Here is a 22,545-nt window from a genome sequence, read left to right as displayed (position 1 = left end):
ACCCGCTTCAGAACTTCTTTTCTAGTTATTACTGCAGTCTGTTCTAAAAATATGGATTGATAATTTATTTATTTACTGTACACCAAACAAATAAAATAAGCAAGCAACATTAGCAATACTTTGTAGACAAAAAGAATTATATACAAAAGGCGGCCTTATTGCTTAAGAGCAATCTCTTCCAGGCAACCTTAGGGCAAAGGAGATGGTATATTGACGGTGTAGGATAATTTAGACTAGACTTATCAAGACTTATCTGGTTTCATCAAAACGTTGCCGTTTCATTCTTAACAATTTTACCCTCATGCGCCTCTAGAAGTTTCACTTCAAAAATTACTTGACTATTTTTTCGTCTACCTATGTAGTACTCGATGTAATTGCAGTCGGATTTTTTCGTTTGCGAGCAAACACAATTATTTATTTTACTATCGTGTCTTGTTGCATTTCATCATGTTCTCGCGTTAGATAACTTTCAAGCATACCAACTGCGTGAATTCAAACCTACAGGCTGCGGCAGATAAGATTCGGGAGCGCGTGTCGGCTTTCTCAAATAACAACTATTGTATTAAAAAATATTTAAATATAACTAGCGAGATGACCCAACAGAAGTGCATGCGCTGATTAACATAGATGATAAAGATGTGTGGACTTACTGACGCTGTATTTCATCCACGATATTACAAATTTTGTACTAAAACACAGTTTATATAGTATTTTTAAAGGATAGCTGCGGAGTTTCTTGCTTATTCATCACTGCATAATCTACATTCCGAACCGGTGATAGCTTTACTTTTAAAGTAATAATCACTTTTAAAGTTTTAATTTGTAAAATGACGATTCGAATTGCTTTTGAAGCCTATTTTTAATTTGATTTGATTTTACTGAACTTCGGTAAACTACTATTACTCAAGTTACAACTTAAGATATTTAACGAGAAATTGAGCTCACAATAGGCTGTTATAAACCAACGTTTGCGGAACACAATTAAGATGTATAATAATTGTGTTTGCTCGCAAATGAAAAAAAAACCCGACTTCAATTACATCGACGAGTAATACAACGTAGATAGACGAAAAAATAGCTAAGTAACTACGCGTTATCAAAGATTACTCAAAAATTAGTTATCAGATCTTGATAAAATTTATATGTGACCACATGATAAACATCAACTTTCGATTAAATTTAAAATTATCAAACACGGTACACCCGGTAAAAAGTTATTGCGGATTTTCGAGAGTTTCCCTCGATTTCTCTGGGATTCCATTATCAGATCCTAGTTTCCTTATTATGGTACCAAACTAGGAATATCTACTTTCCAACAAAAAAAGAATTATCAAAATCGGTACAGCCAGTAGAAAGTTATACGGTATAATACAACGTAGGTCGACGAAAAAAGCGTCAAGTAAAAACGCATTATTAGATATAACTCGAAAAGTAGTTGTTAGATCTCAAATAAATTTAAATGGGACCAATTGACACACCCCACCTTTCGATTAAAAAAAATACAGTCGAATTGAGAACCTCCTCCTTTTTTGGAAGTCGGTTAAAAAGGTAAAGATAATAAGATGTCGTTACCTACGGCTACATAATTATGTAACTCCTTTGTCTCTTTAATAGAATATATCGAATGTTTTACATGACAAAGGACGATTATTGTCGATTTTCGTCGACTTCAGGGTATAATTGGCAAACAAATAGATATATCAATACTTTAAATATTTAATAATTTGCTGTAATATTATGATATGTTTTATTTAGATATTGCGTTTTTAATGGTTCGATGGCTTAAGCTCAAGTAACGAAACAGTGAATTTATTTAATAGAAATGGCTGTCTTTTTTATTATTTTAATCGTACTATAAGTATGTTATCGTATATTTACGCTCAAGTGCCATCACTATAGATTATACAATCTATTAGAAATGATGTCAACCCATCACACTTGAGTGAAATGACGTCACATATCGATTAAAGATATGCTTAAGAGAGGATAGATTATATAAAACCGGTATTTTCCAGATAAAGCATGTCAATATTCTATAAGCGCACTTAAAATGAGCTAGATAAATATGGTTTTCCAACTCATTTACTAAAGCTTCGATCTGATATTAAAATAATTATGTTGTTCTTAAACAAAAAAAAAAAAAATCCGACTACAATTTAAATTAACAAGTATAGTACTATACACTACACATTATTAGGTAAATAATGGTCGCCCAGAGGTCGAAATTCGAACATAATCAATTAAAATTATAAGTTACATTAAACGAAATAATATATATATATATATACACGCTTCAGCCTGTAATATCCCACTAATGGGCATAGGCCTCTTTCCCCATGTAGGAGAAGGATCAGAGCTTAATCCACCACGCTGCTCCAATGCAGGTTGGCGGATATATTCCCTACTATGAGTAACGATCGTTATCAGGTGTACATGATAACAACCGGGACCGACGGCTTAACGTACTCTCCGAGGCACGGTGGAGAGACCCACGAGGACTGCACAAACACCCAGACCACGGCAAACACCTCTATGGCCAATACAAATGTTTCTCATGTGCGGGGATCGAACCCACAACCGCCAGCGCAACAGGTACAATCCATGGCTGTAACCGTTGTGCCAACGCGGCGTCTATATATGTGTGTGTCAAATACATGGTAGTGTGTACAGTTTTTTTTTATTAATTTAATGTATATTTTATGTATAATTAAAAAAAAAATTAGCATTCTGCACTTCTTCTCTATATAAACTATAAGTGTACGAAATTGCATACTCCTCCGTCCGCAATTTTCGTAAAAAGGGTTACAAGTTTTTGCTTCACGTATTAATATAAAGATAACTAAAAAAAGTACTGGTCACTCGCAGTCGTAGTCGCTCAAATTTAAATGGGACCACTCTAAGCACCAACTTAAAAAAAAGTGTGTGTGAACTTATGTACGCATGTAAGAAGTTATATGTAATTCATTGGCTAGCTAACTTCACGTTACTAACTTCTGCTTCATTGACCAGCTAACTTCAGGGTGTCGATTTTCTGTGACGGTGCACGCGCATCGAAAAAATTTACTCTCATCTTTTTTCCCTAACGTACCAAAAGAAGTATAACTTCAAAAAGTTATTATCAAAATCGGTACTATCAGTAAAAAGTTAGAAAGTAACACTATGTGTGTTTTAAAAAAACACATACGGAGTTAGAAGATCCTTTCTTTTGAAGTCGGTTAAAAACTTATTCGTTCTACTCATAAACTGAAGTTATAATAATCTAACCGCAATTCTGTATAAAGGAACAGACTTAAGTGCATAGAAAACAATTTTGTCTAGATAAGAAATTTTGACCTCTTTAAAAATTTATTTATTTATAGGTAATGTGTAAAATCAAAATCATGAATGACTCTCTTCAAGTAGGCTTTAAAAGCGCTCGGAATTGCCTTTTTACAAATAAAGTTTATGTAGACTCTGCAGAGAAGAATCGGCAAGAAAGTAAGCAAACTTTTTTGACTGCCTGATTCATATCATATCTACACATTAGTGTACTTGAACTTATCGTTAGTGGCGTCATAATGAGTCTTTGTGTTTTTTACGTAAGCGACCTTTACATGTGTACTTATAAGTAATTTTCGCAATAAAATTGTAAATAAATTGGTGGAATTTGGATTCCTCTTGTCGAATTAAATTACATAAAATTACTGTAAATGTCTTACGGTTAGATAAAGCCCTTCAGTACTATACGAACTGGCTGGGTGGGATAAAGTGGTAACCGATAAGTCACGATACAACATTTCGTATTCACATACCAACCAATACTACATACACTCTTTTTAACCGACTTCAAAAAAGGAGGAACAACAATTCGACCATATACCTATATATTTTTTTATGTATGTTCGGGGATAACTTTGTCGTTTATGAACCGATTTTGATAATTCTTTTTTTGTTGAAAAGGAGATATTTTAAGTGTGGTACCATGATAAGGAAACCAGGATCTGATAATGGGATCCCAGAAAAATCAAGGAAACCCTTGAAAATCCGCATAACTTTTTCCTGGTTGTACCGATTTTGGTGATTTTTAATTTAATCGAAAGCCAATGTATGTGGTCACATTTAAATTTCATCGAGATCTGATTACAACTTTTGGAGTAATCTTTGATAATGCGTATTTACTTGGCTATTTTTTCGTCTACCTACGTTGTATTCTTGTCGATATAATTAAAGTTGGTTTTTTTTCGTTTACCTGTTTAGTTTTAGAGGTTTCTAATGTGATGTCGTAAAAAACATTTTTTTTGCGCATTCATTGCAAATATTTATTTTAAATTTTATATTTAGTATCAACATTGCACCCGTGGCTAGCCGGAGCGGGTCGCTAGTTTATTTATAAATATCAGTTGACTGTTACCTATAACACGAGTATTGAGTTACTTATCTTAGGAATAGACGACCGTGTGTCTAAAATATGTGTGTGTCGTCATTACAGCCTAAACAGTCCACTGCTGGACATAGGCCTCCACAAGTTTACGCCAAAAATAACGTGAACTCATGTGTTTTGCTCATAGTCACCACGCTGGGCAGGCGGGTTGGTGACCGCAGTTATTGGCTTTGTCGCACCGAAGACGCTGCTGCCCGTCTTCGGCCTGTGTATTTCAATGTGTGTGTGTATTAAAGATTTTTTTTCAACGTAAGTTTCACTAAAATTTTTTTATCAAACTGATAAAATGCCACTATCCAGATATACCTGAGTCACATAGTTTTGCAGATAAAACCGTATGACGCAACAATTTCACGAAAATAACATCATGTTACAAATGTTGAAGAGTGTTATCGCACAAATAATTAGCATCTTCCGCTTAAAGTTACATCAAATTAAGCGCTATTATTTTAACCGACTTTAAAGCTAATATGTTTTGTCTTAATTTTTAATTTTTTATATTAAACATTATGAAAACAAATAAAAAATCTTTTATAATAAGTATGAAGAACGCTAATGAATCATTATTTTATAAATAAAAATTTTAATAAGTAATTTGTTTTTAATGAATTAATTAGATATTTAAGAAAGTAAAGCTACTACCGATTTCGAATATAGATTCTGCAGTGAAGAAAGAAATTCTTTTAAAAATGAGTCAATCTAATTATAGGAACACTAACAAAAAACGTATTACAAGTAAACAAATTTCTTCCAGATAACCTTTGGGTACTGTACACGATACAGTAGCAGCGGTTAGAAGTGTGCACACATTAAGGAGGAAAAATCAATAATAACTAGATAAAAACTACGATATGATATAAACGATACGATATGACTTACATAATTATTAAGGAAGGATATATATATACATATATACACACACATAAATATATACATATACTATGCATATTATAATATACATATATACACACACATAAATATATACATATACTAGCTGTGCCCGCGGCTTCGCTCGCGTTGAAATCAGTGTGTCACAAAGTTTTCCCGGTAAACCTCCAGTGAAACTATCATCAAAATCGGCTTAGCCGTTCCGTAAACCTTCCTCTTGAAGCCCTCTCTCCATTGGTGAAACCGCATAAAAATCCGTTCAGTAGATTTTGAGGGAATCGATCACATACACTTTTGGGGACTTTGTTTTATAATACCTGTTACTACAACTGTTACCCGCGACTACGTTCGCATAGTTATGAAGATATGTACTATTAAGATTTTTAACGCTAATTATTTTTTTAAATAACCTATCAGGCGAACATATAGCTGCTGTATATGTTTCATACAAACTATCAACCCCAATCAAAGCCCCTTAGCGGTGGAATATCGCAAAATCCGTTCTTGGCGGACGTCTACTAACTATAATCTAATTTCAAATTTAATCTTTGTCCATCCTGGATGGATGGACCATCCAGCGGTTTTTGAGTTCTTGTGATGAGTGAGTCAGTGACCTTACTTTTTTATATATATAGATTACGATGCATTATTTGGACCCCTCCTCACCATCTATAGAGCATACATTTTAAATTTCAAGTCTCTTACTTCAAAACATAGGATTTTGATACAAACTTCCAACCCCCGTTTTATCCCTTTAAGGGTCGAGTTTCGTAAAATCAGTTCTTAGCGAATATCTACGTCCTATAAGGAATCTACTTGCCAAATTTCAAGTTTGTAGGTGTTATAGTTTCGGAGATTTCGTGATGAGTGAGTTAACTTACCATTCCCCATTTTAACCCCAAAAGGAACGTTATTTCTAAAGATACATTATTTAGACACCTCTTCACCATCTATAAAGCATACCTTTTAAATTTCAAGTCTCTTACTTCAAAAACATAGGACTTTCATACAAACTTTCAACCCCACTTTTAACCCCTTAGGGGTCGAGTTTCATAAAATCAGTTCTTAGTAGATGTCTACGCCCTATAAGGAACCTACCTGCAAACTTTAAGTTTGTGGCTGTTATAGTTTCGGAGATTCCGTGATGAGTGAGTCAACCTACCATCACCCGTTTTAACCCCAAAAGGGAGTGGATTTCTAAAGATTATTTGGACACCTTTTCACCATTTATAGAGCATGCATTTTAAATTTAAAGTCTCTTACTTCAAAAACATAGCACTTTCATACAAACTTCCAACTCCCGTTTTACCCCCTTAGGGGCCGAGTTTCATAAAACTCGGTATTAACGGATGTCTACGCCCTATAAGGAACCTACCTGCCAGATTTCAAGTTTGTGGCTGTTTTAGTTGCGGAGATTTCATGATGAGTGAGTCAACCTACCATCCCCCGTTTTAACCCCAAAAGGGAGTTGATTTCTAAAGATACATTATTTAGACACCTTCTCACCATCTGTAGAGCATACATTTTAAATTTCAAGTATCTTACTTCAAAAACATAGGACTTTCATACAAACTACCAACCCCCGTTTTACCCCCTTAGGGGTCGAGTTTCGTAAAATCCGTTCTTTACAGATGTCTACACCCTATAAAGAAACTATCTGTCAAATTTCAAGTTTGTATCTGTTACAGTTTCGAAGATTTCGTGATGAGCGAGTCAACCTACCATCCTCCGTTTTAACCCCAAGAAGGGGTTAATTTCTAAAGGCACATAATTTAGATACCTTCTCACCATCCATAGAGCACACATTTTAAATTTCAAGTCTCTTACTTCAAAAACATAGGACTTTCATACAAACTTCCAACCCCCGTTTTATCCCTTTAGGGGTCGAATTTCGTAACACCCGTTCTTAGCGGATGTCTACGTCCTATAAGGAACCTACCTGCCAAATTTTAAGTTTGTAGGTGTTATAGTTTCGGAGATTTCGTGATGAGTAAGTCAACCTACCATCCCCCGTTTTAACCCCAAAAGGGGGTTGATTTCTAACGATACATTATTTGAACGCCTCCTCACCATCTTTAGAGCATACATTTTAAATTTCAAATCTCTTACTTCAAAAACATGGGACTCTCATACAAACTTCCAACCCCTATTTTACCCCCTTGGGGGTTGAGTTTCGTAAAATCCGTTCTTAGCGGATGTCTACATCCTATAAGGAGCCTACCTGCCAAATTTCAAGTTTGTGGGTGTTATAGTTTCGGAGATTTCGTGATGAATGACCTTTCGCGTTTATATATATTATTATAGATGTACACATAAAGTAAACTACAAATCGCGACAGTTATGACTTAATGAGCGACATATAATGCTTTTTAAGGCGTTGCTTGAAGCAAGCTTGTGTTGGAGCTTGTTTTATTGAAAGCGGAAGAGAGTTCCACAGACGGACAGCATTAACAGTAAATGAATTGGAGTAGAAGGGGGTAGAATGGAGAGGAATTTTCAGAAGCAAATTGGATTCAGATCTAAGGGAGCGTTCATGGGATTCGCAAAGAAACGTGAACCGTTCTTTTAGGTAATGAGGGGCATTAGGATTAAAAAGAACACAGTAGAGTAGAGTAAGTACATGGGTATTCCTGCGAAGGCGAATTAGGAGCCACTTGAGTTTACTGCGAAAATCGGAGACGTGGTCATATTTGCGAAGACCAAATACGAACCTTATACAGATTTTGAAGGCGCTCAAGTTTATTTAGTTGCTCCTTTTTGAGATCCAGAAAACACGTATCTGCATAGTCAAGGATTGGTAAAAGTAGTGATTGTGCCAGCGCAATTTTGGTAGCAAGGGAAGAAAGTACTGGAGTCGACGGAGTGAACCGACGGCTGCAAACGATTTCCGGCTTAGCTCAGTTAATTGAGGTGACCAAGAGAGATGACGATCGAAAGTTATTCCTAGATTTCTCACTTTATCGCTGTCGTTCAAAACAACTTTGTTGAAGAGTACAGGAGGTAAAAGTAACCAATCAATGCTACTGACTAGTTTTGGACTACCCAGGATAATGACTTGAGACTTAGAAGGATTAACTTTTAACCCGTACTCGTTACTCCATTTAAAAATAAGGTCCAAGTCATTATTCAGTTGGTGAATATTCGTGGGTAGATCAGCCAGCTTAGAGTGAGTGTATATTTGAAGATCGTCTGCATACAGGTGATAGAGAGAAAATAAGTTTGTAGTTACTGAATTTATAAATAAAGAAAAAAGAAGAGACCTACTCCTACATGGGGAAAGTGGCCTATGTCCAGCAGTGGGTAAATACTAGCTAGCCTATTCATTGCTTTCTGTTCTGCGGATTGCGGGTTCTATTTCCACATGATTCTGGGTGTAATATATGTATTATTATGTATTATTAAATTTATCAACATAAAATTTGCTTTAACAGTCGGCTGTTACCTGTAACACAAGCATTAAGTTGCTTACCATAGGAGCAGACGACCGTGTGTGTATAAGATATTTATTTATTAACTTGCTTAGTAACTACTTACTATTGTTTACTTCAAGATGATTGTCAGTTGTAATCGGATTTTATGAGTTTTTGAATTAGTCTATTAATACTTACAATTTCTAGTATGTACTTAAATAAATCCTCATAACAATCAACATAAGGAAACAGGTATTAAACATATTTATCTACAAGTGCCTATTTTGATGTGATATTATCGACCAACAACCAATACAGTAGGATAAGAATTCTGTCGATTTTTTTTTTAATCGAAAGGCGGTGCGTGTTAGGCTTATAATTGAGATGTCACAAGTACTTTTCGAGTTATATCTAATAATGCGTTTTTACTTAACTATTTTTACGTCTACCTACGTTGTATTATACCGCCTAACTTTTTTGATGATTCCTGTTTTAATCGAAAGCAGATGCTTGTATTGTAGTCCCATTTCAATTTGATCGAGATCAAATACTACTTTTTGGGTAATTTTCAATAGTGCATATTTATTTGATTATTTTTTCGTCTACTTAGAATGTATTACTTGTCGATTTATTGCAATGGACTTCAATAAATCAACAAATTTGGTTTTTTTTCTTCGTTTGCGAGCAAGCACAATTATTATTATCATTTTATGAACAGATAATATTAATTAATTATTACAATAGAATAAAAATAATTTTGTTATATTATCTACTGTTATAATAATACAATTACAATGTATGAGAGTGGAATTTTTGAATGTCACGTCATTATTTTATCTGACATTGCATTGTATACAAGTTCGATAACAGGTCGGTGCAATGGTCACAGAAACTGTCATAAAAATAGCTGTTGTGTTCAGGGCATTTATGTGTTCGGATCACGACACAGGATTCACATTTGACTACGGCTGTTGAGAAAGAAGCGATTTATTTTTTACAAAATATCTATATAGTAATACGTGAAGCAAAAACTTTGTACCCCTTTTTACGAAAATTACGCCGACGAAGGAGTATGAAATTTTGCACATTTCAATAAAAAAAAAAGACATTATACACACTACCATGTATTTGACACACACACGCATATTATAATCTTTTATTGATTGTCTAAGTCTGTAGTCAAATTGAAATTTAAAAAAGGTTCTTTATTTTCATAATTTTTTGGTTTTCTTTAATTATAATTTTTAATTATGGTCGAATTTCACCTCTGGGCAACCACTAGTATATAAATAAAAATTTTTAAATTATATTTATATATAATTTAATAAATAGGTACTTTATAACAATCACTAAAATTACAGTAAAAACAATTTGACCTCAAATTAAAAAAAAAACCGACTTAATGCACATTGATTAGCATAGTACAATTTACAACGCAACGGATAACTCAAAAAGTACTCGTCAAATTAAAATATAAACGGAACTCCGCGAAAATATTTATCTTTTGAAAAAAAAAGAATCATCAAAATCGATACAGCCATTAAAATCGTTTTGAGTTAAAAAAACAAGAAAATAATACAATAATAAATAATCGTTTTGTTAGAGTATTAAAAATATAAATCAATAATCAAAACATTTATTTTAAGGTTTAGCGACGTTTTAATATCAGTAAAATCGGTTAATTACAAAACCTTTGATAACTCATTTGTAATGGCAACACAGTTGACACTTAAAAAAAAATAGAACGTTGGCGGGAATTAATTATCTAGTTTTGGCGGCGGTAGATCAAAAAAAGAGAGACAATATATACTGACTACGGATCAGACGTAGAAGGCGGTCTCGATACTACTTTAGTGGTGTTAAATACTGATGTGTTAATTAATAAACTTTATAATAGTGCATATTGAGTTTTTCTAACAGTTTGTTGTCAACAAATAACAACATCAGCAAGCGGCTCTCGACGACCTGCATGGAGCGGGCACTTACCTTCATCGGGCACATCATGAGGTCTCCCAAGCATAGTCTCGAGAAGCTAAATAAATAAATAAATCAGCAAGATGGTCTGATGTCATGAAGAATACGGTGGGTGGCAGCTTGCACCGTGCAACATACGCCACTTATGATCACCTTCAATGGACAGATAACATTCATGGTCGCGATCCTTATCATTGAGGAAACGAGGAAGAATAATAATTGTTCTAAAAAAACGACATTAATCTATATTGACAAGTACAGTACCTATATACATATTCTTAGAACTCAAATTTAAACAGGTCCCCGTGACAAACATCAGCTTTTGAACAAAAAAGGATCATCATAATCGGTACAAGCAGTAAAAAGTTAAAACGCAAGACAACACGCATTTAAAAATAGAGTTTAATTGAGAAATAAAAAAAGTTTAAAGTTAAGCGAATTCAAATCAAAGAACTGTGTTTGGCAAACAAAAAAAAAACCCGACTTCAATTACATCGACAATAATACAACGTAGATAGACAAAAAAATAGTCAAGTAAATACGCGTTATCAAAGATTACTCACAAAGTAACCATCACAAAAAGAATCATCCAAATCGGAACATCGAGTGAAATGTTATGCGGTATAATACAACGCAGGTCGACGACAAAATAGCCATGTAACTACGCGCGTTTAGATCTCAACTACTAAGTCTATTAAATACTGGTGGCATATTTAAATTTTCAACAACATTGTGAAAATGCCCTTATAATAATTATAATATATTTTACAGTTACATAAAGTCTATGTATAGAATTCATAGCGGATAATATAATTTACCACAATTTGTAGAACTAAGCGTTACGGCTGAATGATACCGGTTACGTTTCAAGCCAAGGTCATTGTTATTTTAAACCACATTTAAAAATTATTGTTTAATGGTATATTTGATGTGACACGATGTTTCACTTCATTGGAATTAGGTAAAGACTTTGTGTAGTACATGTTTCAACTTAGGTTTGACATAAGAAAGTTACAAATATTATGAATCTTTCATACTTATTATATATTATTTATACATATTCGCTATAGTCAAGAAAATCAGAAGCTATTCGATAGAGAGACACACACATACACACACACACATAAGGAGAAAGAGGGGGGGGGGGCGGTCTGTCATGAGGAAGAGATGAGACAAAGAAGAATATTATATTTTTTAGTAAGAAAGAAAACTCTGTCCACCCGAGTGATTACCGTTCGCGTTGTTTATATTTGATAATCCTGTATGATTGAATACTAAAATTCTCATAACAGCGCCTTAAGGAAAACCCCATAAAAAGAACATGACGCTGGAATGGTGGTAGGATTTCAAGCATTTCAGATGTGTCTTATGACTGTATGGAAGGAGTAAGTGTCTAACCAAGTAATAATGGAAGTTGCAACGAGCTTATCATCATTACAGCCTATACGACTTTACCCCACCCTTTTTCCTATTACGACTGCAATAGGCTGAAGTGATGATTATTAGCTGTAATCTTCTGTAAGTTTAAGGTATTTCCCCAGTCGGGGAAATCAAACAACCTTGGACATATTGAATATCGTTTTACGTATAAATTTAATTCGCAGTTCAAAAGTAAAATTGACTATTTAACTAAACACCACTTGGATTAAATTTCACGTTGTGACATTGTTCTAGAATTTATGTACAATTTAGACTAATCAGTTGAATTTAAATTGCTCATTACTTTATTCTAGCTAGAGTAACATTGTGTTGATAGCTGGGCTATGGTCGTCTACGCGCTTGTGATGCTCCTATACAGATAAACAAGTAAATTATATACCTAATTGATTTTAATTTTTGTATCACACTTCAACCTGTCGCAGTCCACTGCTGGACATAGGCCTCCAAAAGTTCTCGCCAGACATTATGTCCATAGTCACCACGATGGGCAGACGGGTTGGTGACCGCAGGGCTGGCTTTGTCGCACCGAAGATGATTTTAATCTTTGTAAGTATCATCCTAAGTTAATACGAGAACTTAAATCTCGCAAGCTTACGTGCGCAACAAGCTTTTATGTTATACAAATTGTGCAATGACGTTATATTTACGTTGATAGTAAAAGCTTGTTTAATGTATTTTAGAAGTATAAGTTCTTTACGTACGCTTGACTAGGGGAGTAAGCTGGTGAATGCGTGACGAGAGCGTTACGAAAAATGTAATCGGGCGAGGCTAATGGAGCAAGAGAGACAGATGAGAGCACACGTTTTCTTTCTCTCTTTTTCTCTTAGCCAGTTATGTTTCGTATAATATCTAAGACAGCGCAAGCCTGTTGTGCAAGTTTTACTTCAGTCGTGTGGTCTAAAGCACGCTCGTTTTATTTATTTTCTTTTAATTTATCTATTTTCATTCTACGTAATAATAGAATCGGAAAGTAAAAACATAATAGTCCTTACGTGCTTAGTCTCAATCGGATAAAACAGATTTATAGGTAACACATGTATTATAGAACATATATAATATTATTTAATTACTAAGCGTGGTGTGTTTGATATATTTAGTATATTAAATGTAACAATTATTCTACTTGCAACTATCTATGTGCGGAGACTTATAAAAAACAGTAAAAAGTTATGAAAATATAGTAAAATGCACCCCACGTTTTTTACTATGCATTGAATTATTCTCTTAATAACTTTAATTTTATTATAATTTTATTTTGAAGTAATTAATTATGATTGATTGTTCGATCTTCTACTACTGTAATATAAACTCCTTGTAAGTAAATATTATTTTCTACTTTTTAGTTCGATTAGCTATAGAAGCGTGGTTTTATAGTTTTTTTTTTAAATTATAATTCATTTTAATACATTAAAGCAATAGAAAAACATTTACACATTACCGTGTATTTGACACAACACGCATATATACTTTTTTTGTTTATTGTTAGTCTGTGGTTAAATTATGGCTGAATTTCGACCACTTGGCGACCACTAGTCTGTACAGTTCCCTATTCGCAATTCTGAATCTAAAAATTGTAGTTTCGTAACTGAGGTAGAACGGATTCTAATGGCCTATTCTACTTACTGCTGCTTATATTTATTCGTAATTTATCTGCCGGACAAACTTATCTATAACCGGTGAATCAGGGCCCTAAGTAGGAAATACGGATAACATGTATGTTACACTTATTTCTTTATTATCATCTTTTGTTTCTTTTTTAACCGACTTCCAAAAAAGGAGCAAGTTCTCAATTCGACTGTATTTTTTTTTGTATGTTACTTCAGAACTTTTGACTGGGTGGACCGATTTCGACAATTTTTTTTTATCGAAAGGTGGTGTGTGGTGTGTGTCATTTGGTCCCATTTAAATTTATTTGAGATTTAACAAGTACTTTTCGAGTTATATCTAATAATGCGTTTTTACTTAACTATTTTTTGGTCGACCTACGTTGTATTATACCGCATAACTTTTTACTAGGTGTACCGATTTTGATGATTTTTAATTTAATCGAAAGCTGATGTTTATCATGTAATGAAGTAAATCATTGATACGCGTATTTACTTGACTATTTTTTCGTCTACTTACGTTGTATTACTCGTCGATGTAATTGAAGCCGGTTTTTTTCGTTTGCGAGCAAATACAATTATATCCAAATCATTGGATATAATAATTAAAATCCTAATGTGTTGTTAATGTTAATGAATTTTAATGGTTTTTTTGCAATGATTTTTTACACGAGTACTTATATTTTTAAGTTTTTTGTGTTTTTAGATAGAGTTATAGATTTGAATTTATTTTAAGCTTGTTTTAAAATGTTAATTTTCATAAACTTTTTCACTATACACAAAGTTGTAATTTTAATCATTATTGCTTCGACTAGCATAATATAAAAAGTATTTATATTTAAACATTTGACAAAATCGTATTTGCACTTATTTAATATTTTTCGTATGTTCGACTACTTTGATAATACCTCTCAAAGAAAATTAAAAAAAAGTTGTTATAAAACCTTATTATTAGAAACTTTTTGTTCTTTTTACTAATACAAAATTCACTTCACGCTATTTCTACCTTAATTTAATAATATCACTTCAATAATAAAACACAGCATAAAATAACACGATATGAAAATTTCAAATATTTCTTAACGATTGCCGCTAAAATGGCATCCACGCGTCGCGCATGCGCGTTGTGAACTAAACAGTAAACTTGATTCTTGAAACGACGGTGTAAACATTCACCTTATCAGTATCCTCACGGCAAAATTGTTAAGTTATCAATAGTTAAAAGCTTGTAACAATGGTCGCCTAATGTTTTTTTTTTTAATTTATTTTTTCCTGTTTCGTGGACCCGATAAAAGTTTTTATATATTTTAATTAAGTATGTGTGTGTGCACGCATGTTTTGTATATTACAGACAAAATATAAATAACTTTTTGTTTGTTCTGTCTACTAAAAAATAATGATATTATTGTAATCCTTTGTCACACACAAATACAGTAAATTAATAAGAAAAAACTTTTTAAAAATATGCTTTTATATTAAATGCACTAAAAAGAATAAAATTAACATATAACGTCATTATCTGCACAATTACATATATTGCAAGTCAAATTTCGAGGCTATTAAAAATATAACATGTTTGATGACATCTCAAAAAAAAATGTATTTATTTATTTATTATTCAATAATTATAAAAATGAAATGTAACAACATAAATAATTTTCAGAGGTTCATAATTACATATACAAAACTAACTGCAGTTTTATCAAGGCGGTTAATTATGCAAATAAGAAAACAGCTTACACTCGAGTGCGTTCAAAGTTATATACGAATAATTAAAAAAGTACTGTGTTAAAAAATTTATGGCTGTCTTTGTAGAGATAAATAAAATACATTTATACTATTATAGATAAAAAACTACAAAAGTTGGTATCCTTTTTTATACCAGTAGGATATGGAAAACAAGCATATGACCGTAATGTTCCACCTAATGGTAAGCGGTCTGCCATAACCTGCTCACACTAACATAAGTAACATCATTTGAGAGCTTTATTTACCTGTGATCTTCTGTAATGAGCGGTATTATTAAATGTGATATTGTGTTTAAAAATTCCTTCCCCAGGATAGTTATACACTATCTCTGAGTAACAGGCTATATAATATGTTAGTTAAAAATCTTAAAAACCAAGCAGGTGTAGCATTGGACGAAAAGCTTGTGTACCTACAAGTAATGTATAGTTCATAATTTTAATTATAATTTTATTTTATATTTGACACAGATAATTATAATAGACTAGCTTTTACCGGCGGCTTCGCTCGAATTGATTTTTTTAAAATAAAAAGTACCCTATGTTATCTCTAAGAATATGTGTAAAAAGTTTCATGATGATCGGTTTAGTAGTTTTCGCGTGAAAGCGTAACAAAGAAACGTACATTCACATTTATGATATAAAGTAGTGATTGTTATAAAAATTATATTAAAATGGACCTAATTGTTGATTGCGTGATTTTTATGATTATATAAGATTAAATCTATGTGATTTTTATGGTTTCCTTCCATAGAGCGTAACGTAACGGTTGGCATGAGTTGTTTGAGGTTATTAGAATTTAAGTTTTTATATTTGTGTATTTAAACGACATTATCTCTGGAACTACTGGTATAATTGAAAAAAAAAATCTGTATTAATATTTCTAAGAAAACTTTTTTTGTCAATACTAATAATTCGCGTACAAAGATGGAAATTTTTTTTTCTTTTTTTTATATTCTTTATTTTTATATTCTTTATTTATAAAGCATTTATGAGGTTGCCAGCTGTTTTTTTTCTTTGTAATGGAAGAAATAATGGACTGGAAAACTACTGAACCCAAAACCCAACTGCTAAAAACCGATATATTACAAAAAAATAAAAATGGCGGTACGAAATTAGCCCGGTCACCTTGTAAAATATAAAGTTTAACGAGCCATCGACGCCGTGTGACACATCTAGTGTAACTTCAAATATGCCTTACGTCTAGACCATACATTTCTAGGAAGTAAAGGCTAAAGGTATTATGTACATAGTGGAATATTTCTAAGCACCGTCATACGCTTACGCAGGCTTTTGTTTGTTGTTTGACACTTACATTGGAGTGAATTATTTTTATTATTAGCTTACGATCAGTTATCACCATTTTTTGACCGACTTATAAGAAATAATGTTTAAAATAATTGAAGTCAATTCCTATTATGCGTATATCTACAAGTTTATCTATAAAGTGAAACTTAAATTACGTAACTAATTAATACTTTAAAAAACTGAATTAAGATCAAGTATCTTCCACTGCAAATTATTAAAATGTATATGAAATTGAGTGGATTAATAAAAAAAAAATGTAAAATAATAGTAAAAAATTAAAAAAATATATATATATATTAGTATTTTAGAGATGGATGGAAATAGAGTCTTTTCTCATATAAAGAGATTCGTCCTATGCCCTATTTTCCATTCATTTTTAACCGACTTCCAAAAAAGGAGGAGGTTCTCAATTCGACTGTATTTTTTTTTTTTGTATGTTACATCAGAACTTTTGACCGGGTAGACCGATTTCTACAAATTTTGTTTTAATCGAAAGGTGGTGTGTGCCAATTGGTCCCATTTAAATTTATTTGAGATCTAACAACTACTTTTCGAGTTATATCTAATAATGCGTTTTTACTTGACGCTTTTTTCGTCGACCTACGTTGTATTATACCGCATAACTTTCTACTGGATGTACCGATTTTGATAATTCTTTTTTTGTTGGAAAGGAGATATCCGTAGTTTAGTACCACGATAAGGAAACCAGGATCTGATGATGGGATTCCAGAGAAATCGAGGGAAACTCTTGAAAATCCGCAATAACTTTTTACTGGGTGTACCGATTTTGATAATTCTTTTTTTGTTGGAAAGAAGATATCCCTAGTTTAGTACCATGATAAGGAAACCAGGATCTGATGATGGGATCCCAGAGAAATCGAGGGAAACTCTTGAAAATCCGCAATAACTTTTTACTGGGTGTACCGATTTTAATAATTTTTAATTTAATCGAAAGCTGATGTTTGTCATGTGGTCACATATAAATTTTATTGAGATCTGATAACTACTTTTTGAGTAATCTTTGATAACGCGTAGTTACTTGACTATTTTTTCGTCGATATACGTTGTATTACTCGTCGATGTAATTGAAGTCGGTTTTTTTTTCGTGTGCGAGTAACCACAACTATGTTAACCTTGAGTTGCTAATCTATGTATTAAAGTCCTTAGTTATAACTTTTCGTCTTTAAATTTGAGAAACAAGTATTTATTTATTCAAAGCTCGCTGATTAAGATTCAGATTGTTATCTGGCACATAACGGTATCAATGAAAATTGATTAAATATAGTTATCTGTTTTAACATTTAACTCAATTTTGTATGGCGGATATTTTATTTCTCTTTGAAACTAAAAGTTGTAGTAAGTTGAGGAGTAACAGGCCCTTAACTCCTTTACCTGTCACGCTGCTAGCTTATCACTAACTATTGTAATAATAGATTCACTTTTTGGAAAACCAGCAAATTACAACTTACTAAAATACTCGCCTGTTGTCTTTAGATTACTTTCGAAGTACTAAAAGCATAAATTTATTTTCACGGTTCTACTACAAATGTAAATTTATATAATAAAATATCGATACAAAAAGTATGTAGCATATTAAAATTAAAATAAACAATATTGTTTTGTGGCATTATTATGTCATTTTAACACCATTAAATAAAACCGATGAACCACCACTAGTTTACCATTAGAAAACAATTGGAGGACTAGATTTTTTTTCATGACATAATTATTAATTTAAAAGACTTATTTTTAACCACAGACATATAAAGAAGGGTACTTATTATAAGTTAAAGATAAAGTTTAGGTACTAATAATCAATCCAGCGGTTTAAAGCACAACAGCTCTTTTTCAAAATGATGTAAGGAGACATACATTAATTATGTGAACTCAGAATGGGGGGAGGTCCAATGAAAGCTCACCAAATCTCATTTAAACCGAGGGTGCGATAATCGAAAATCTCACATCAATTTCAAAAAATATAAAATATTATAGATATAAAAAAAATTGAGTATTCATTATGCCCGCTAAAATAAACCTCATGGCTATAAATATAAAATACCTATATATCATCATTTAGTTTTTGCTTTATATATAAATCATTTATTTTGCTTTGCTTTTTATTAAAAATAAATTAACTATAGTATACTTGAAGAGTTTCTTATTTCCCGCCAATCTCTATTATATTCAGCGTCAATCTCACGTAAGAAGAGGCGGAATCAAAGCAAATCTCACTAAATCTCACCTAAGGAGGGGTCTAAACTGATCGAAAAATAGCTCACGTTATTAATGAATGCCCCCTACCTCATGACATGAATAATTCTTCTAGAACAGTGGTTCTTAATCTTTTAGTGGCGAGGGACCATTGTTCCAAATGTATGTTTTGAAACGGTATAGTTTTCCCTAATTAGTAGTAATTATACTTCTGAGTTATAGCCTAGAGAGACTCACTCACTCTGCGCACCGCTTTCGTGGACCACTTCGGGATCACCTTAAGAACCACTGTTTTACCTACCGTTCACAGTCCATGGTAGAAATGTCACCATCGCCACTGGAATCGCTGATGCTGATTCGAGTCTTCTTGAGAAAGTGGCACCTCATACTCCGATCTTCTAAGCTGGATTCCACTATGGACGCCGTTGATGAGTTGTTGAAGTCCTGCACTCCTTCCATTTTGAGCTGCGATTAAATTGAATGATTGGTTGAGTGAAAGAATGATTGATCGATTCAGTCGGTATCATCCCACTGCTGGGCATATACCTCTTTTACAGAATATAACAGAAAATCAGTGCTGGGCTTATCAAATCCTACTTCGAGCTGCACGTGCATGCATAACACGTAGTTATAGACGATACTAGTTATATACTTATTATCTATAACTATACCTTTTGTTTTTTTTTTTTAATTTGAAAATTATAAATTTTTTAATTTTGCTTTCGTTTTTACTTGTTGTTTATTTTACTTTTGTTTTTATTTTTGATATATTTAACTTAATAGTATATTCATTACAAGTGTGGAAAGGCTGTCATTGCAAAGAGTTCCGACAAATGTCTACCCGAGCCGAGGCGCAGCCGAAGGCGAGGGTTGACAGTCGGAACAAGTTGCAATGACGGTTCCGCACGTGTACTGAACGACTATTTTTAATACAGTTGCGAAAAAATGAAGCAATTTAATAAAATGATAAAAACACAATAAACTTATTCAAAAATACTAGGGTCGATTTTGTGCAACAAACAACTAAACTCGCAAAGAAAATTTCTGAAAAATGGCGCCAACCGTAGAATATAAGCAGAGTTTTTTCTTCTTCACCCATTCTAGTAGGCAAGGGAACTATGCCCATACAGCCAAGTCTTCAGTAGAAGTTTTTTATTGATATGAAATGAAAATGAAATTTAATGAGATGAAATGAAATCTAACCAAACTCATTCAATCAAATCATTAAATCTGATATTGAAACAAATTAGTAGCTTCTTTTTAGAAATATACGTATTTGCATGAAACATAAAAACTTCTATGAATTTTTTTAGTAAAAGCTTCATGGTTGGTTTTTTTTTTAATAGACATTATTTTGTCAGTTGGGAAAGAGAACACACAAGTTCAGGAAAGGTAAAAAAAAGCACGAGTATGTAATAGTCCACATCCCGAACGCTATATGTCCCTGCAATACGCCACTTTTTGAGCAACTGTATTAAAAAATGTTTTTCGTACCACTTGCTCAAAAAAGTGGCATTCTATGCCACAAAAAGCGAACATAACAATAGTCATTTTTAATCTGTTAAAAACAGGGAAGGAAAATTGTACCGAATTTCATTCATCCTCTAGGGGGAGAATGACTAGCCCGTTGGCGCAGTTTGTAGTGACCCTGCTTTCTGCTCCGAGGGTTGTGGGTTCGATTCCCACCCCGAGTCTGGGTGTAATATAAATATTTATTTATATATTTATATATGTATTATTTATAAGTATGTTTATCGAAAAAAAAAAAAGTATATGTAGCTATATACTAGTCGGCTGTTACCTATAACACAAGCATTAAGTTGCTTACTTTAGGAACAGACGACCGTGTGTGTATTAAAAAAAAAAAAAAAAAAAAAAAAATTAAAAAAAAAAATGTGATTTAAATTTGGAATACTTACCGACATTTATAGTGACCTACATCTGTGCTTACATCACTGAGTTTGTATATAAAGCATTATACATCTTTTTGAAAAAGGAATACGCATTTATTATTCAGTTATGATTATTATTATTATGGTGTTAATTTTTTCGCAAATGGTACGAAAAGTAGAGTATTTTCCTCAGTGATAAAGCTGTCTTAGTCTTGGGTGAACTTAAATGCCTCGCTACACTCAGGACTCGTCTTAAATCCCTCGCTTCGCTTGTGATCTCAGTTTTAACACCTCGCTACGCTTGGGAGTAAACCTCGAGTCCTTCGTTACGCTCGCGATTTAAATAGTCGCCCGCGACAGAAGACACTGCTTTATCCCCTTGGTTAATAATCTACTATTATTCTAATAACTTACTTTTTATTAAACTATATCTATACTCTACCCTGTGGTTACGGTAGTAATGAATATAGCCTCTCTTCCCGTGGGTGTCGTGAGAGGTGACTAAGGGATAACACAGTTCCACTACCATCTTGGAACTTAAATAGCCGACCGATGGCGGGATAAATATCCAACTGCTGGCTTTGAAATACACAGACCGAAGACGTCCAGCGTGGTGACTATGGGCAAAACACATTAGTTCGCGCCAAAAATGGCGTGTTTTGATTTCGATTTTTACTTTCCATTTTTCTTTTTCTTGGGGTTTGTTTCATTAGTTATGGATAGTACTATTTGACGGATGATAATATCCAATAGATAAAAGTTTTTTACATATTATTATTGTTGGTAAGGCTTTAGATTAAGAACCGTCGAATTATTTAAGCTCAAAATTTGACCGTTTATCGGCATAATTTCGTTACAAAAAAATAAAAATAAAAAAATAACCCTAACCTATCTAACTACCAAATTAGGCTGTTTATTGACATAATTTGGTTACAAAAAAAAAAAAAATAAAAAATAAAAAAAAAATAACCCTAACCTATCTAACTTCAAAATGCGGTTGTTAATCTAAAGCCTAGCCTTATTCTTTACCACATAATTCATCTCTTTTCATTAGATATTTCTATTTGGAAATATAAATCTAGTAGTTCGTTTTTTTAAGTGAAGAGAAACCATTCATAATGGTTTATTCTACCTTATTATGTTAAAACCTATTCGTAACTTATTTGCTAGATAAACATTATCCAATATCAATGAAACCAGCTCTTAATGTGGAACCTGCCAGATACGAGTACAAGCAGTACCTACAAAGAGGTTTTATTCGACTTCATCCTTCAATTTTATACATACAAAATACAAAGACTCTTTGGTCACAGATGTAATAATAGAATATGAAAAGTTCAATAAATACAAATAAAAAAAAAAAATAAAAAAAAATCGGTAAAATATTTGTTAAAATTTATCATTAATAACTTTAATTCTTGGTCAGAACTATGTTTTATTAAGCACAAGTAGATACCTATTTTTTAATGTTTAAAGGGAAACATTGAATGTATAAAATATTAAAGAGTAAATCTTTTTGCTACAAAAAATATATATTAAATATCAAACATGAATATAATAACTCAAAAAGAATAATAGTACTAATCAATAATGTTGTATAAATTTTTAATTTGTAGAAATAACGCTATAAATACCTGTTATAACACCATTTTC

General features: G+C 32.6%; 1 protein-coding gene across 1 annotated transcript in view; it reads right to left on the bottom strand.

The window, feature by feature from the left end:
- LOC123668099 (P protein-like) overlaps nucleotides 1–14,891 on the bottom strand; it is a 52,969-nt gene extending 38,078 nt beyond the window's left edge. The window contains exon 1 of the mRNA XM_045601893.1: nucleotides 14,681–14,891. The gene's annotated coding sequence lies outside the window, so the exon portion shown is untranslated. The remainder of the gene's footprint in view (nucleotides 1–14,680) is intronic.
- Nucleotides 14,892–22,545: the final 7,654 nt, after the last annotated feature.

The sequence above is a fragment of the Melitaea cinxia genome, chromosome 30, assembly GCF_905220565.1.
Source record: "Melitaea cinxia chromosome 30, ilMelCinx1.1, whole genome shotgun sequence".
Lineage (NCBI taxonomy): Eukaryota > Metazoa > Arthropoda > Insecta > Lepidoptera > Nymphalidae > Melitaea > Melitaea cinxia.
This window is presented reverse-complemented; position numbering and strand designations above follow the sequence as displayed.